The following is a 17,101-nucleotide window of genomic DNA, read 5'->3' as shown; positions in this document are numbered from 1 at the left end:
ACGTGGGGACCAGGAGAACAGAAGCAATAGCGGCAGCAGCAGCAGAGGCAGAACCCGCACCGGAGTCCGGGCTATAGGAAGCAGGAGCATCGCATGGAAGAGGGTTAAACAACGAGTGCACTAACAACACTAGATTCAGTATTTGATGAGAACTCTATGCGTGAAGTACGACTTTCGGGCTGGACCTCACGATAAGTACTCAACTTTCCTTTTTGCAGCTGTATAGTCTGTATCCGTCATTTGTATATAATTTTGTAAAATATATATGAAACATTTAAAAATCTTGATTATCATTTAAAAAAAATAGAAACCACCTTATCACTCCTCGCGCCATCTGCGCAACCAATATAAAATGCAGCGCAAATGCGACAAACTAAATTGAAATAGTACCAAGAATCATAAAAAATAGAGGATCTGCCTTTGCAACAAAATCTTGAAGCCATACGTCACACTTTCACCACCCCCTACTCTGCCCACTCCGCCCAATAAGATCGCAATGTTTTGAGCCAACAATCATGGCGGAAACGAAAGTAGCCAATCAGACGATGGCAGATACGAGAGTAGCCAATCAGACGTGCCGATGCTCGGTTGTTTTTTTGGCTTTATCGATTTAATAGGATGAAGATACATGTGGGCTGATCCTCTATTTATAACATCCTTGAATAGTACAGATTTCTTTTACAAGTTGCACAATAAAACGTTAAAAATAGTTTTAAATGAGCAAATTGATTGGACAGTCTAACATCCCACAGAGCGTAGGCAGCACCATCTATCGTGACTGTTCATTACTACGGTTTAACGTGAAGCATAAGCTGAGAGATCTTCCGTATATTATTAGGATTATCATAGAACAGACAGTCTAACACAACAAACGCATGTTGATCCAAATGGTAGAAGCTTGCTTAGAGTTTACTTTAATAAGGAAGTATTCAAGGTTCGATGCTTATGAATATAATTAATTAATTAATTAAGAAGCAGCAGCGATTCGCTTCTGAGTGTTTGCTGTTTTAACATCTTTGGGAGAACTACAAATTAATTTTAACAAGATTTTGACTGAGATACTGGAAAGCAACTGAGGCAGAAAGTACACATTATTGAGTTAAGAATAGATTTTTTTAAAAATGCAAGAAAAAATATTTTCCGTGAGTTAGAAAATTTTACAACATTACTCATTAGCGCCTAACAGGGCCGTAACTTGTGGGGGACAGAGGAGGCAACTGTTCCCCAGGGAAGCTTCCCACCGTTCGAGAGGGGCCCATTTTAAGACAAAGTTTTCTTACTCCATATACGATACGAACACGAAATCATAAATTAAGCATCAAACAGGTTCACTACATTACATAAACAAAACAACACACAAAAGATAAATAAAACAAAAAAGAATCGTGGGCCCATTTCGATATATATATATATATATATATATATATATATATATATATATATATATATATACAAGGGACCCTAGAAATATTAGGGACCCTGTATATTAGGGACCCTAGAAATAATATTTATTCGTATGGCTTTGAGATTTTTAAACATTGTTCCCTTAATTAATTTGTCATGTATGGAACGGTCCCAGGGGAGTATCTAACGGCCTCCTGGTCCTTCCCGTGCGGAAGGGCCCACAGGCTCCGAGGAGCCCATAAAGAGTAAGACAAAGATAGAAAGGAGAAGCCCAGGAATTAGGAAAAACTTTTTCTAGGGGCCCAAATACGCTATTAATGCTTTCCCTCCAGAAAACAAAAAACCTAAGTTACGGCGCTGGCGCCTAACGAAGAAATCCAGTAGCAGTGTCACGTTTACACCACGTGAGGGAGGTTTGGTTTGATAGCATGCTATTTTCTCAATATTGAAACCGGAAATAGTAGTACATTTCTGCAGCTTCTGGTTTCAGTAGAGACATGAGAGCCGACGTGGAATACATTCTTGGTACGCTTAATTAATTTAGAAAACAGTTTCTCTCTATCTATTATCGTTTTGCTCTATAGTGATTAACGTAAAAGACAGTGATGACACACATGATTCTGAACTCTCTGGGTTAAGGATACACAAGATCTAGAAGTCTCTGTGTTAATGATACATATGATTCGGAATGGGTTAAAGATACACATGATTCAGAACTCTTTGGGTTAAGGATACACAAGATACAGAAGTCTCTGAGTTAATGATACATATGATTCGGAATGGGTTAAAGATACACATGATTCGGAACTCTCTGGGTTAAGGATACACAAGATCCAGAAGTCTCTGAGTTAATGATACATATGATTCGGAATGGGTTAAAGATACACATGATTCAGAACTCTCTGGGTTAAGGATACACAAGATCCGGAAGTCTCTGAGTTAATGACACACATGATTCGTAACTCTGGGTTAAAGATATACACGATTCGGAACTCTTAGAGTTAGTGATACACGATTTGGAAGTCTCTGGATTAAGGATACACATGATTCGGAACTCTCTGGATAGGATATACATAATTGGGAATTCTCTGTGTTAAGAACACATTATTCGTGACTCTCTAGGTTAAGGATACACATGATTCTGCACTTTATGGGCAGAGGTTCATTGATTGGATTGTACTTTAATGTCTTTTTCAGCATCCAGGCTATATGAAACATAGATTTACATCTTAATATGGGATCCGACAACATGACTTATCTTCAAGCTTTGTTCCCGGGTCTCCCATACCGTAGGCGCATACACTAACAATATATCCAATTAGGATGCCGAGACATGCGCACCGACTACGTGGGTGCTCCGGGGCTCCAGCACCCACACAAATAATGTTGTGGGTGGGCCGTACCCACAAGATTTTTAGTTTGATAGAAGCAAAATAAGAAATATTTCTCACTTGCCATTATCAAAAAGTAAGCAAGTAAACCATTGAAATGAAAGTTAAAATTTCTAACCTCTAAAACATAATTGTTTGTTTCAAATGTGTTTGTGCAAAAGCAACAAAACAACACATTACCGTATCTCTTCCTTGGCTGTCTTTGCCCTAGTCAAAGACAGTCTCCAATGACAGTATTCATAGATTTCCAAAGTCTCCAAAGATTTTAACTAAAAAAATCAATCAAAAAATATCGAGACTCTACTGAAAACATACAACACGTCCCGCTATTGATATGCACCCACATAAATTTTGGAAAGTCGGCGCCCTTGTGCCGAGTTAAAAATAAACACGGTTCAAAACTATCTCCGTCAACTAAGAATATAAATTATACCTATCTCGTTGGGTTAACGACATATAGTTAAATCACAAATGTGCACATTTTGACAACGGCAAAATTAGAACTTTCTAAAGTTAGAAGATATATTTAGCAAAAGGAAGGGTAACTTAAAATTGTTAACTTAAGCATCATTGGAGCAAGTGAAAATCTTCAGCGATCGCATTCTTACCAATTACCAAGATGATTATGCCAAAGGACAAGATACAGTGTTCACTTCTTGTACGAAGAGTCCTTGGTTCGATCAGAGTCCATCTCAGCTCGTAGTAGACAACATCGTGTCCGTGTTTTTTGTCAAAAGTCACCAGTTTCCTTCTACATTACCCTTCCACAATTCTTTCATAACCATTCACTTACATCAATCAAATGTCTCCTTTAGTCTAAAAGAGATAATTATCACATGCTATAAAGAAGATGACAACGTTGATATTTATTAGAGTATATCATGGGGCTCATGAGCACCAGATTGAGAACATCTGCTGTGCTGTAAAGTCATAGTACATTAAACCTACAATTAATTTATAATTCTTGATGTAGTTTGATTGAATTTCAGAGTTCCTTTTAGCACCGCGGCTATCTGAGACGTGGGCCTAAAGTTTAACGTGGGATCCGATCCAGATGAGCTCTCACCGGGGGTCGAACTCAAGTGGACCGCGCTGAAACAGCGTATCCTTTTCATATGGCTACAAGAGAACTATACAATGGTTTTTAATGTATATTATATAAGGAAATTATGAATATTCTAAAAATTCCAACAGCAGCAGTATGACTTTGGAGAGAAAGATCTTGGGTTGGCAACACTGAAGTTGTTTTTTTTCGAAAGGAAAGAGAAGAGTTTCTCAGTTTAGGATCTATTTATAAGAAAGTATCGTAAACATTAACATGCAACGAACGTTACCTTGTTTCCCACAACGTAATATCTCAAAAACTTTCCACTTGGCACTCAATTTCCACCAGAAAGATCTTTTACCAGTCATGAATAACACAAGAGTACCAATTATTATGCACTACCACGAGAAGGCACGGACACAAAATGTATACAATGACTGTGCGCGCCATCTGTTGACGGATGATACGAACTACGGGATTGTGAAACCGCTTAAATTGAAATTCAACTGCGGTCAGATCGTGAATTGAAGTTTCGCTAACGACACACGAATAATTAATGATTTGCGCTGTCAGAGAGGAGAAAGATTGATTTAAAAAAAGGGGGGGTAGAATCATCACAAAAGTATCTAGTAACAAAGTTACATGAATTAGAAGCTATGCGATTATTTGTCCCGGAAGAGACGCATTACCGAGTTCAATATTTTGGCTGTAATAAAACTTCGTTGACTGTAGACATTGGTAATAGTAGAAAATGAAATGAAATGAAATCTTTAAGTTTAACGTCCCACGGTTTTGCCCGTTAGGCTAAACGAGACGGTGATTATGAGAAATAAATGAAATGGTGAAATGAAGAAAGTGGGAGGAAACGGGAAAACCTCGAGAAAACCCACGAGCACGGTGTTTGTTCACCACAAAGTCCACACGGCGCGAGCTGGGATCGAACCAGGGACCCCAAGCACCGGAGGTGAACGCTATACCACTGAGCCACCCCGCCCCCCATTGGTAATAGTAGAGTCTATGGGACTCTTCCCTATGATGGTCGCTCAGCGGTAGAGTGTTCAACTCTGGGGCAAGGGGTCCTTCGTTCGATTCCAGCTCGCGCCAAGTGAGCTTTGTGATGGACAAAAAACATGTGCGTGGGTTTTCTCGGGGTTTTCCCGTTTACTCCCACTTATTTTATTCCAGCTTTTATTCAATCTCATAATCACGGACTCCTTTAGCCTAGCCGGCATAATCGTGGGCCGTAAAACTTAAAGATTTCATTACATTTCATTTCTGTTCCATATGATGTAAAATATACGATATTATTCCCATATAAAGAAAAAAATGAACAAACATAAGACACATATAAATCTCACTGCGATGAACAAAGATATATGTATGAATATAAATTCTCATGTGCACTTTTTGAGAAAATTAAAAAAAAATGTTATGAAGATAAAAATTGATGCTGCAGAAATATCCACGCTACCCATTAACCTTTAAACTACGGGGGTTTAACCTTTAAACTACGGTGGGTGTAACCTTTAAACTACGGAGGGTTTAACCTTTAAACTACGGAGGGTTTAACCATTAAACTATGGAGGGTTTAACCTTTATACTACGGAGCTCTGTAAGAGTTTACAAAGAAGTCCATTGCTTGACTCCTATTTATCGAAGACACATAAAACTGCCAGTGTTACAAAAGTGATTGTAGTACCACTTCGAAATCGAAATATCCGTAGTTAAGACAAGAAACAGGGTATTTTGGGAAAACAAAATAATCCTGTAGTTTAGTACACACTCGCCAAGTTTCTCATAATAACAGTAGGGAAACACAGTGGCTCACTAATACATCGCTTAGCCTTGATGAGTGAGTTTCCTGATTCGATCACCGGATCAAGTAAGGTCGTGATAGACATGATGATGGAACAATTGGTGGAATGAGAATATGGGATACCCCCCGAGAAAACCCACGGACACGATGTTGTCCACCACAAAATTACTTGGTCGGGGGATCGAATCAGGGACCATACGCATCAGTGGTTAAGAGCTCCACTACTGTGCCACCCGTGCTCCCTAACAGAGGTTTACAAAAAGAGATGGAACTTTTCTTCTTCAGACGCTGAATTCATATATTAAAAAAAAATTCGAGCTATCTCTCACCATTTTTGCTCTGTTACCTGTCAACAGACAGAAAAACAGACGGACGTAGCCGTTCTAGAAGATTTCCGATACTTATGTATTAGCATAAGCTTGGAAGTTAAATCGAAAGGTCATCAGCCACTCTTCTCCTCTGAGTATAAAAATGATTGATTTTTCTAGTTTTTCTGAGTAACGTATAAGTTTTATTGTGAGTCCCCTAAAGTTTAATATCCCTCGAGGTGAGTACCAGAATGGAAAAAAACTGAGAAACACTGCTCTGAAGTATTTAGCCTGTTGTTTCTCATTTAATATCTCATTTCCTTAGTATAATGATACAAATGATATACTGTAGTAATTGTATCCAGATTAAATTGAAAACTATATGGAAGAAAAATCTGAAATATGTAAATGTGTATTTTTTTAAGGAAAACAAATAGAAATTCAATTCAATACTGACATTTAAATAATAATAATAATTCTATCTTCCCATTGTAAAACTCAGTAGTGTATTATATTTTCGATATCATAATTCAACCCTAGAATACCTAGTTCATATGCAACCAGGATGACAATACTGTGTTGTGGGTGGCCGATGTCAATGGGGTTCCTACAAACTAAGAATTCAGTTCATAGATTACCATTTTGCACTGGACTCGCTCGGGATGGCACTCGCTTCTTTTAACTGGGCTCCCTCAGTTGGGTTCGCGCTCAGTTATTTCATTAGAGCTCGAGCTCACTCGGGCTCAGGCCCAATAATTGTGCGCGAGTTTGGACACCTATGATTCAGTCTACTTTCTTTATTACTTTTTTTTAAGAACATGCCGTAGTAATACCAATAAGGGAAACTAAAACTAGAATTTCAACTCAAAAACAATTCGAACGAGTCTTCTACTTTCGAGTAAAGGAGACTTTAGGTTTTGTAAAAAAATCAGATTATTTGTTTCTAACGAAATATTGATTGAATCTCGCTAATATTGAGGGAAACTAAAAATCTCTCTCTCAACACTTTTTAAAAAAAGAAAAATCTCTTTTTTATTTCTTATGTTTTAAAACAGGCATCTTCCAATGCAAGTATCTTATCCACAAGTTACGTCCCAAGCAATTCTAGTAGACGACGTAGCTTTATTAAAACTTCATTTCAATATTAGCACCCGTAAAAATATTTACCCTTCCCGTCCCTTCTAGGTGTGCTCAGGGGGTCTTGCCATCATTTAGGGCTGAACTTCTTAGACTTAAGCGGCATCAGGGTTGCCACCAATTACCTTGGCGACTCTGAAAACTGATGATTCGACACTAATATCGCTCGTTTTCTATATTTTTACACGTCATCATATCACCCCCACAAGTGCCAATGAGGCCTTAAATTGGACTTAGAACGGCAAAGGGAGTGTTATTGTTTATCTAGCAATTCGAGAACTGTGAATTTTACATTAATATCAGTCTTTTTCGATCATTTTATATGTCCCCTCCTCCTTTCCCTCTAGAAATGCTAGGGGAGTATTATCCTAACTGCAGTGTGCATGGTGGCTCAATGATAAGAGTTCTTATTTCTGGTTCGTGGAGTTGTTGGTTTGAACCCGGCCATGTAAGTTTGTGGCGGACAACATCGTGTCCTGGTGTTTTCTCGGGATGCTTCCGTTTCCTCCAATTTTTCGCTCTACTAATTGTTCCATCATCTTCACTTGCTTTAATCATCTATCCTATTAGCGCTTGGAATTGTTTGCCCTAAAAACGGGTCACGATCTGAGTCATTTATCAAAATGGCGCGGATGTAAATCCGGATTCGCACTAGTTAATCGAAATTGTTATAAAGTAAATCCGTTGTAGATAAGAAATAGAATGACTCCAGGGATGTCCATACACTATAAAAAAATGAAATCAAATGAAATAAATCAAATAACAACACTTGTGTTAAACGAAAATGGTATAAAACTGGACGTCGAGAAATCTCGCCCAGTACTGACACCATAGGGTCTCGAACTCTCTATATCAATAGAGTTGAGTTAATTTTGAGTTTAAAGTCCCTTTCAGCAGCGAGGCTGTATGCGACGGGACCTACTGATTAACTTGGAATCTGAACCACATGAGCTCTTGCCGGGGATCGAACTCGGGTCTCCCACGCCAAAGGCGCGTACGCTAACCGCTGAGCCACGAAGGAGCTCTCTATATCAATAGACTTACAGTACTTTTGCAGTAATAAATTTCGCGTTAACTGCTGTATCGCCGGACCAATTTTAGAAAATTTACCAGATGAATTGGAGAATTTATTTTTGTTTGTAAGGAAGAGTGAGTGAAAGTCAGGTGAGGGGAATAGTTGAAGTTAAAAAAAAATACTTGTTGTTATTAGTTGTTTTTGATGTTGTAAGCGGCACTATATGTGGAGGCGGAAGGGACTATTTGGCGGAGAGGTACACTTGTTATGATTTATGAGAAACGCAGTGTGAAAATGGTGTGTAAATGACAAGATTGTGACGTATTATGTTTGAGTTTTATCGAGTTGTACAAAAGAAGGGGAGTGTTCAGTTGTTGAAATTGTGTGAAGGTATGGTATATTAAAGAAGCAAACAATTTGTCGTAAGCAGTGGCGTAACTACAATGGAGCGAGTGGAGCGGTTGCTCCAGGGTGCACAGTAAAAGGGCCAAGGACGAAAAAGAAGAATACGGAAAATTCTTCCGTATGCAAAGAACATTTGATAACATTTCAAAAGGCACGCTATGACTATTAGCAACAGCCGATACCGAAGGCGAATCTAGGATTTTTTTTGGGGGGGGGGGGGGCGCAGGTCTGAAAAATAAACTTTAGACAGTTTTGATATTTGGTTCGCTAACTAAACATGTGGATTGTAGTGCTTCATAATACGTATCTATCTCTGCCCTTGTGGAGGCGGCATTGAGGAAAACCATAATATTCAAAACGAGCGAATCCAGGTTTACCATGAACTGGAAACGCATACATTATCTGCAATCAGTGGAGAAGGCACTCAGAATCTTCCTTGTGAGGGAAATTTTAAAACTTTTTTCCGCAAAGCCTTTGAACAAGCGTCCCATTAAGAACTAATTTAATATATTATACTTCTCATGGAGGGGCGCGCGATCCCTGCGGCCCCTTTCTGGATCCCCACTGGGCGATACTCGGACAATCGTCACTACAATGTTTGTCTAGCTAGCTGCCTAGTGAAAGTTTTGCATAATGAGTCATTACAATCGGTGCTCCTCCCTCCAGGGTTCCGTCCCCACCCGGGAATAAAACGAAAGTTGGGCCTGTTTGAAACCAAGTTGACACTTATAAAACTACCCTGTACGCCCTATTTATATTAAGAATTACAAGCAATGATATTCTACCTTTAAAGCATAAAAGTAGCAGAAAAAAACTTTCGCTCTTTCCGTCTCAACCATCGTCTCATTAAAATAATAAATAAACCTGTGTTCTAAAGTAATCATTCATAATTAAATATAATTTACATTTTTTACAAACCATATAAAAGACTTTTTTGCACACTCTCCTGAGAAAAATATTTTCCAGGATAAAATCATCTACAACGAACCGGGCAGAACCTAGCGTGAAGTGCTGATTTGATACAGAATGTATAAATCGGGTCTATATATTTATTAAATTGGATTAAGTACAGTAAACCATTTTAAATTTAATTTTCTATGTAAATAATTCATATTAAGTATGTAGTGATAATTTAGGATATATAAATATATATATATATATATATATATATATATATATATATATATAATATACAAAAGCAGCAGCTGAAATTGCCTGGGTCTGGGGATAGGTATGAGTACATCGATGATTGATCGATCCAGGCGCAGTAAAACTAGTTACGCCACTGGTCGTAAGTATAGAAACGAATTGAAACTACAGAAAAGAAAAGGAACATCTAACCAAACTTAATGTAATCTAACCTAATTTAGTACATTTTGGTAGCTTTTTTGGGATGACATTTAATATCTGCCCCAAAGCTGTGCAACACGTATATCATGCATTTTATGACATACAAAGTGTTTTTCTACCATCCTAGTTTATGCATATACCCACCGCCGCTGACCCGCCTGCTCTCTACGGATGCACCCCCCTCGCTACCTCTCGGGACCCCAGCTGCGCTCCTGCCCTGACTCGGTTAGATAACATTCATGCTTTATAGTTGCCACCTAGCACAAGTTTGTTGGTATTTTATGAACTAATTTTTATGCCATATGTCCACACTGTATTGCAAACAATAATCACTACCAAGTGAGGCAGGGTCACAACCTAGTATTTTTTTGGGGGGGGACTAACATTCACTTTTTTTGTGTGTGGTCCGGCGATACAGCAGTAATGGCTAGATCTACACAATACATATAATGTAATTATTTAAATAATAAAAAAGAGATGATTTCGAAATCTAATTCCCGAGAATAACAAAAAGACATTCACAATAAGTCGTATCCAACAAACTGACACACGAATTCGCCACCAGATACCACTTCTATAGCTGATTTCATGACTTTGATATTCCTATTTTGTTTATGTTGTTTCATTGTTTAAACTGAACGAACTCTTCAAGTGTAAACTTACAAATACAATATTTAAGAAAACATATTCACATACCTTGCGATCGTTCTCGTTTCTATTCAGCTGTCCTGGTACACGCGTTTAATGCCTGTAAATGACAAAAGAAAATTACTTGATCAACACTTCAGTATTGAGATATATCGAACATTACTTCGTTTAAAAAATTCAAATTGAAATTGAGAAATACACATCGACCAGAACATGTCCACTGGATGTCCCACTAGTCATATAAATGACTCGGGGCATGGTACCAATGCAATGTGTCTCTCACAGTAGAATTTTTAACTTTAGGAGACCAGCCATGGGTTACCCTAGGATTCAATGTGATGTGCCTGCCACAGTAGAGTCTTTAAAGACAATGGAAATACAATATCTTCGAGATTTCCCTTCGATTCAATGGTTCGTGCGTGTTACAGCAGAAACTTTAAGGACAACGAAAATATCCACGGGATTTGTCTTGGATTTCAAGGAGGATGTGCTTGGGACAATATTTGGATATCCAAAATCTGTCCTGCGAACACCCCGCAAGGTATCCTGAAATGTCTCACACGGAGTTTCGTTTCCGGGACAGAAGTGGTCATCTCGATTTCCACAGAATGTGCGCATTGACAAAAATGAAATGCCTCATAGTCATCTCAATATCCCGAGACTAGCGTCCGTTAGGTGTACGAGGAAATTCTGTGATTTATATATGTATATTATAGATTTAAATATATTGACTAAAAGTAAATGGAATTTCTAGAGTTACGTCTTTTAGGCTACATGAGATGAAGGGGGTATGAAAGTGGATGAATATGAAAGAATTGATGGAATGAGAATCTCGGAGGAAAAGCGAGATCCTCGAGGAAACTCACGGACACGATTTTGTCCACCACAAACTCATATGGAATGAGATTTAACCAAGGAAAATAAATTAGTACTATCACTATGATCTGCTTAAATCTATTCAAGGCTCATTGTGTATTTTTTGTAACATTAAAAAAATAGTAGCTCAAATGTCTGTTCTTCGCACGGTATTTGACACAAATATTGGTCGCTTTCAACTTTTTTTACTATCATCGTTTCCTTCTCAGTAGTACGAAGAGGGGCTTAATTTAGATGTAAACATCAGAAATGTCACTGTTAATCTCGGCGGCACCGAAAACTACGGATTTGAAACTCATATCGTCCGTTTTCAAAAATATTATCCTTTTCAAAAATATCTTACCCGAGTTCTCACTCGTAAACCATTAGTTTAAAACGATAAATAAAAACTGAGACAGTATAATGTACTGTGAAAGTGTTCGGCAACATTGCAATACAACCCCTGTATTGTTATGCAACCATAATTACGCCGAAGAATGAATAGTTGCCTATAAACACTACTTTGCCGTAATTAACCCAACATCCGTTGAGATGATTCAGAATCTAGCTCCAAGGATAACCATCAATTCCTAAAGATGACCGGGAAGATATGCTCTTTGAATCAAATAAAGAAAGAGTCCTCCAAATCGGTGCAAACATGTCAAAGTTATGCGTGAACATCTAAACCATACGAGGTGTGTTAAAAAGGTATCGAACCTTACTTTTCCAGCGCAAACCACTGAAACACGGGAGATTTTCTTCAGTGTAAATGTAGAGGGGACACTCACGCGCAGTCTTGAATTTTTTTCCCGCCGCAGAAAACGCCAGTCACTGGCAGTCTGCCAACGAATGAAGGCGTGTAGTGAGTTGTCGTCGGATTTCAGTTTCTTTCTTTCTTTCTTTCTTTTTCTTTTTCTTTCTTTTTTTTTTTTTTTGTAAAATGACAGAAAAACTTTGAACAGCCATATTGCATCAAATTGTGCCAAAAGTTTGACGATACTCAAACGGAAACCACTCAACTGGATCGGTACATTCAACGAGAATTGGGGCATGAGGAGAATGTCCCTGAAATTTGATTCATGCGTTCATCACCAAACACAACATTCATGTGTGTCATCACTCTCCCTACTCACCCGACATGGCTCCGTGTGACTTTTGGTTATTTCTCAAGCTGAAAATGCCACTAAAAGGGACCCGATTTGAGTCAAGAGAAGACATCATGTGGAATGCGATGGCACGGTTGCTCACTAATAAAAAAAAAAAAAAAAAAAAACTGTGTTCCAAATGTGTCTCCAACAATGGCGGAAGCACTGGGAGAAGTGTATGCACTGCCAAGGAGACTACTTTGAAGGGAATTAGTGTTTCGGATTTCCAAATCAATAAATGTGCTTTTGCCAACCAAAACCAAAGGTTCGATACATTCTGAACACACCTCGTATGTTAAAAAAAGAGAGTTGAATAGAGATCCTTACCCTTCTTTGTTTTTAACCCAGCTAATAAAACGTATAAAAACATTTGAAAACTATTTTTTCTCATACCATAAAAAACATTAAAGTAATACATTTCTAAACAACGAAAAATACTGAGATAAGGCTAGCAAAAACTACTAAAGTATTTAAAGAAACATAGAGTGTCTATCTTATCTACCGTAACACTTCGCCACTGAATTCACACACAGACAATTGAATATAAATGCATAAATGGATTAGTATTATATTGATTCTTTACTTTATAGACGTATATATATAAAATTCTATATATGAAGTTTTTATATTTAGGATAATACTATCTGTTAAATTATTTTTATCGGATTTTTTTATGATACCACGTAAACCTTTATCCTTCTCTTGGTTAATCCATCTATATATTTAATGTAGAAATGTCGAAACACAAGATTTATATATATATATATATATATATATATATATATATATATATATATATATATATATATATATATATATATATATATAAAGAATTTTTTGTTCTGTTTTCCACTTAACAGTTGATACTAATCAATTTTCCCATATGAAGACAAAACGACGTGCAGATGAAGTTTCTAAACCACTAAAAATATATTTTTGTGTTATCGAAAACCTATAGATGTTCAAAAGACAAATAGTCTAGGGTGATCGTGGAAGCAGATACTTTTATTAAAAAAAATAAAATAAGGACATTTGAAGTACTAGTGCAAAATTATTTTGCATCTATGTTGGTTGAGTATACAAGGTATCCAGGAATCAACTCATTATTGAAAAGTGTTTATAATAGTTTTTTTTTAAAAAAATATTTAACCAATTTTTATGAATCAAAAAGTATTTGATTGTTTACAATAATAGAATCGTCATGGACTGATAAAATTCCTCATAAGCACCACCATTATCCACGAATTTTCGTAAACGGTTGTGGACGTTTGCAACAGAGTTCTGCACATACTTCAGCGGTACATTTAAATAGCATTGCGAATTCGCTCCTTAAATTTAGGAGGTGAGCGCAACAGTGTTCTAACCCACATTTAAAAAAAAATGGAGAAAAATCAAGCTAAAGTTAAGTACATGGGCTTTCTGTAAAATATACCAAAAGCAACCACAAGTGGTTGAATGTAATATGAAAATGAAATGAAATTTTTGAGTTTTACGTCCCACGCTTATGCCGGTTAGGATAAAGGAGACGGTGATGATGAGAGATGAATGAAATGGTGGAATGAAGAAAGTGGGAGGAAACGGGAGAACCCCGAGAAAACCCACGCACGCGGTGTTTGTCCACCACAGTTCACTTGGCGGGAGCAGGGTTTGAATCCGGGACCCCAAGCACCAGAGGTCAACGCTCTACCACTGAGCCACCGCGGCTCCAAGTGGTTGAATTGGTCATACATTGTACATACATAAAGTTTAACTACATTTTTCTCCATTTTTAAAAATGTCGCTTAGACCACTGTTGCGCACACTCCCTCAATTCGTCAAGAGTTTATGGTTTTCTGCGATAAACTTCCTCTTTCGCCCATCTCCAGAGGAAGAACTCGCAGGGCGTTAAGTCAGGACTCCTTGCTGGCCATTCAAGGTTGTCACGTCGTCTCAGCCAGTGTTCTGGAAAATGTATCTCGTGCCAGGTGCGGACAGACGTGTGAAATGGGACGTGCCCCATCTTGCATAAAGATTAGGTCATTGTAATTGTCCCATGTAGATACAATACCCTGCACACAATTTTGAAGCATAGCATGGTACCGTTCTCCATTTATTGTTCCCGGAATGACCTATGAATCTACAGCTTTCAAGAATGTCACTTTTACAAGTAAGTGAATGGTGATTCACGAATTGACGGAAAGAGGAAGTGGGAGGAAACGGGAATACCCCAAGAAAAATCCACGGGCACAATGTTGTCCACCACAAACTTACTTGACCGGGTATCAAACCAGGGACCCCAAGCATTAGAGCTAAGCGTTCTACCACTGAGCCACAGTGTGTCCTTTTTAAGTAGCTCTAAAGTCGCATCAAAATGTTGGGTCAATTCTGGTCCTCAAACAAGAATCGAACCTGAATCCATGGGCAGCAGAGACCTTTGATAACCATTGTACTATACGGAAGGACAATTATGAAATACACTCTATATTATTCTTTCTTTTCAACCAAGATGAGTTGATCGATATTCATTCATTTGAATACCTAACGAACCGACGAATCTGGAGAGAAATTTAATAAGATGAAAATGAAAAAAAAAATGAATATGAAAAGAAACATATCTTTTCATCTTCCAGTTTGTAGCATGTTCCTTTTTTAATAGTCTTTGTAGAATGAAAGAAAATAAAAAAAGATACACAACGTTTTCATTTCTCACACAGAGAGTTTTCCTTCTTTCTTCTCTTTGTACAGTAGACATTGAATAGCGACGGAAATAACTTTTTTTTAGAAGGTCAAAGAAAATGAAGAGATATCAATTTTCAGTGTCAATTTCATTTAACAGATCCAAGATTTTCTAAAGTTTAAAAATGCATAAATCTAGAAAGAAGTGTTTCCAACTGATAGAAAAAAGTAATACCACTGTCTATAGATATCCACATTTTATAACCAGGGCTCACTCATTAACCTCACTGGATTCACGCTCATTAACATCATTGGGCTCTCACTCGTTAACTTCATTGGATTCACGCTCATTAATCTCATTGGACTCTCACTCATAAACTTCATTGGATTCACGCTCATGAACATCATTGAACTCTCACTCATTAACATCATTGGATTCACGCTTATTAACACTATTGAACTCTCACTCATAAACTTCATTGGATTCACGCTCATTAACATCATTGAACTCTCACTCATTAACCTCATTGGATTCACGCTCATTAACCTCATTAAACCCTTACTCATTAACTTCATTAGATTCACGCTCATTAATCTCATTGGACTCTCACTCATTAACTTAATTAGATTCGCGCTCATTAATCTCATTGGACTCTCACTCATAAACTTCATTGGATTCACGCTCATGAACATCATTGAACTCTCACTCATTAACCTCATTGGATTCACGCTTATTAACACTATTGAACTCTCACTCATTAACTTCATTAGATTCCCACTCATTAACCTCATTGGATTCGAACTTTTTTCCGTTCATTAACCTGATATCTCCCTCTCATATCACAATCTGTTTCCAATTGTTAAGTATTCGATTTCATTTGTAATACAACCCAGGTTACGAACCCATTACCTCTATCTCTAAAGATTTAGTTTACAAAATCTTGGATTGGCTTGTCAGTTCTGAATCGCCAAGTTCTTAATTTCTTTTTTGTTCCACCGACCTACAAGCCCTGATGAGACTATACTGTACAGGTTGGAGATACTGTTTTTTTATTTATTTATTTTCAACCCCCCATCTCTTGTGCAACTGCACATGATTTTTAATTAAGTTTTTACCTCTAAACTTTGATATAGATATTTAACTTAACCCTCTCAACCTTCCTGTTTCTGATTAGAGTGGACATATTGCGATTAATTTTTAACTCCCTCCACTCAAAAAGAAAAAATGTAAATTTCAATTTACCCTCCCGAGTCCCCCCGTTAAGATTAAATAGAAATATTGGTGATATACACCATGTTTCAAAGAGAATGACCTAATTTTGAATGATATTAATTACGGAATATGGGGAGTGCCGGCAAGGAAATGAGCTTTGTTTGAATGGGCGTGGCCTAGAGTTTCAGAATATCATCATCAGATGTCAGTCAATGCGTATTCTCCGTTTGCAGTCAGTCAGAACAGAAGTAAGATGGCGTCTACTCAACAAAGGGCAGTTTGCACAGACTGAGCCAATGATTTCGATCCAGCGTGACTTTCGCCGGGGTTGTGGCATTGATTCGCCTGGACTCAAAAACATTCGTCGTTGGTATTGCCAATTTGAAGAGACATGATGCTTGTGGAAAGGTAACAATCCAGGTCGGCCTCGCACTTTCGATGAAATGGTGGAATTTAGCTATCGTCTAGATGCTGTTCCTGCTGCTGGTGGTGTGTAAACATATAGAGCATTTGTAACAGCATAGCTAAAACTTAAAGATTTTGTGAGTATTTTGCAATTTATCCAATTTTTATATGATTTTATCAATACGTTCATATGCACCTTTAAAATCAGGTCATTCTTTTTGAACACCCTGTATTTTGTGTGAACAAGAATTGAGTCCTCTCCCAAAACTGTTTCTTTTCTGTGGATCTACTTCTTTTCAATGCTCTGCG

At 37.6% G+C, this 17,101-nt stretch overlaps 1 long non-coding RNA gene across 1 annotated transcript in view; it reads right to left on the bottom strand.

The window, feature by feature from the left end:
- Positions 1-17,101, bottom strand: part of LOC145684338 (uncharacterized) — a 236,573-nt gene that overhangs the window by 81,571 nt on the left and 137,901 nt on the right. Inside the window, exon 2 of the long non-coding RNA XR_014131275.1 lies at positions 10,568-10,619. This is a non-coding gene — a long non-coding RNA (uncharacterized LOC145684338). The remainder of the gene's footprint in view (positions 1-10,567; positions 10,620-17,101) is intronic.

This window comes from Thermobia domestica, chromosome 4 (assembly GCF_964235325.1).
Source record: "Thermobia domestica chromosome 4, izTheDome1.hap1.1, whole genome shotgun sequence".
NCBI classification, from domain to species: Eukaryota; Metazoa; Arthropoda; class Insecta; order Zygentoma; family Lepismatidae; genus Thermobia; species Thermobia domestica.
This window is presented reverse-complemented; position numbering and strand designations above follow the sequence as displayed.